Source organism: Hemicordylus capensis, chromosome 2, assembly GCF_027244095.1.
Source record: "Hemicordylus capensis ecotype Gifberg chromosome 2, rHemCap1.1.pri, whole genome shotgun sequence".
NCBI classification, from domain to species: domain Eukaryota; kingdom Metazoa; phylum Chordata; class Lepidosauria; order Squamata; family Cordylidae; genus Hemicordylus; species Hemicordylus capensis.
In genome coordinates this window covers 277709580-277711802 of record NC_069658.1, presented here as the reverse complement: position 1 = coordinate 277711802, position 2223 = coordinate 277709580, and positions in this window count along the sequence as shown.

The following is a 2223-nucleotide window of genomic DNA, read 5'->3' as shown; positions in this document are numbered from 1 at the left end:
GCTGGGGATGGGCCTTTGTCCCACCCCCCAGTTCAGTCCCTAGGAGGGCTCCGATTGGTTGGGGCCGGGCAGAGGGTGGGGACCGTGTGCTGTTTGAGTGGCTCCCTAGCTCCCTCTGCCCTTTCCAGCGTGGCTGGCTTGGAGAAAGGAGCTCACTCGCCACTCGGTTCCTCCAAGCCACATGGCCAATGGTTGGGCAGGCTGGTCCCGGCAGGAGGCAGCACAGCAGCAGGCTAGAGACGGAGGAACCTCTTAAGTCCTCTGGAGAGACCTGGAAAGGCTGAGCCAGTCCTGTTGGGAGGGGGCGCAGCAGCAGGCTAGAGCCGGAGGAGCCTATTAAGGCCCCTGGAGAGACCTTGAAAGGCCAGGCCGGTCCCGTTGGAAGGTGGCACGGCAGTGGGCGGCAGCCAGAGGAGCTTCTTAAGGCCTCTGGAGAAATCTGAAAAGGCCAGGCCGGTTCCAGCAGGGAGCTGAGCTGACACAGCCCGTGTCCAGAGGAGCCTTTTAAGGCCTCCCAAAATGCTGGCCGGGGGGGGTGACCCATGGCTGGGGGAGATGAGACCCATGGCTGGAGGAACCTTCTAAGGCCTCTGGAAAGCCCTCGAAAGGTCAGGCCGGTTCTGGCGGGGAGCTCAGCCTCTGCAGCCTGTTGCTGGAGGAGCCTTTTAAGGCCTCCGAAAACGCTGGCCGGGATGCCGGATAGGCCCGGCAAGCAATTGCAGCAGGAGCGCTCGGCAGGAGGAAGAGGTAACAGGCCAGGCCCTTTGGGGGCCAACAGGTTTGGGGGATGCCAGGGGGGGCAGCTGGGCTGGGTGGCTGGCCATTTGGGCTTGGCAGGCTCTCTTTAATTTGGGCTTGGTGGGCTCTCTTTAAGGGCCCCAGGATTTTGAGTTTTGGTGCTGGGACCAGGGCGGTAGGTCCCCATGGGAGACTTTGGGTATAGGCATCCTGGGATCCACCCCCCCCCCCATAGCTACTACCATATAACATCTCCCACTCCTTCAATTTGGGTCAAATTACCCCACTTCAGCAGAAATTCCACTGGATACACACACACACACACACACACACACACACACACACACCGGTTTGGGCTGGTATAGCCCTTGCTGGCAGGCAGTTTGCCACCTCAGTCTTGCATCAAAGCCCCCCCCATTTCACTGAGTGGGCACTCTAGGGTGGGCATTTCGCCACATTTGCCTGGTGAGGCTGAGGGAAGTGTATCCTTTGCTAAGTAGGGTCTGCACTGGTGGAGTTGTGTCCCTTGCTGAGCAGGTTCCACCCTGGTTCACACAGGGTCCACCCAGGGTGGTCCACCCTGGTCCACCCAGGGGCCCTCGCATCACCATGCCCCCCAAGAAGGTGCAAGGGAAACAAGGGGGGTGCCCAGCAAAGCAACCCAGGAGATCGCCTCTGCAGTCTTCCTCATCGGAGGATGAAGGTGGTATGGGGCAAATTAGGGCCCTGCTGCACAGGATGGAAGCTCTGGAGTGCACTAAGAAGGCCCCACTGCAGAAAGGGATGGGCCCGTCAGGTCTGTCCCCTAAACACAGGAAGAGAACCAGGGGTGCTTCTCGGGCAGAATTATTAAAATCTTTGTCGGCAGGTTGGCTTCTTTGGAGAAGGGGGAGACTGCGTCAGCACTGGTTCCTTTGCCACCCAGTGGCCCCGATGTCCAGTGGCCTGCTGCACCATCACCTACTGAGGTCTGTAGCCCAGTGCCTGTGGTACCAGTTCCAGCTGAACCTGCACCGGCAGGACAGCCAGCCCCTATCACAACAGGTGAGGATGACTTGGAGACTGCGATGGAGGGCAATGGACAGTGGCCCATGTACCCCTGGCTGTTGCCTCCTTTTGGGGGATGGGGTTACAACCCCTATTGGGCCATGCACACACAACCGTGGGCCAATGCAGTGGGGCCGGGTGCTCTGGGGGAACCACCGTCAGCTCCCAGAGTGTCAGAATAAGTCTGGAGGGGGTCAGCACCACCAGTGGGTGTCAGGGTGGCTTTTGGGGGGGGTGTTGCTATCCCATGGGGTGGTCCCCTCTCCCCAGCACTCTTCCTATGGGGCCATGGGTCTCCCTCTGGGGGATCACATTTTGCCCACCATGAGGGAAAAAATCCTCAAGGATGAATATGTGGACATTTTCAGTTGCTGTTCCATGAACCAGAGGTAAAGCAGAAAGATGAGGAGGCAGGGAAAGAACAGGAATGGACGAACC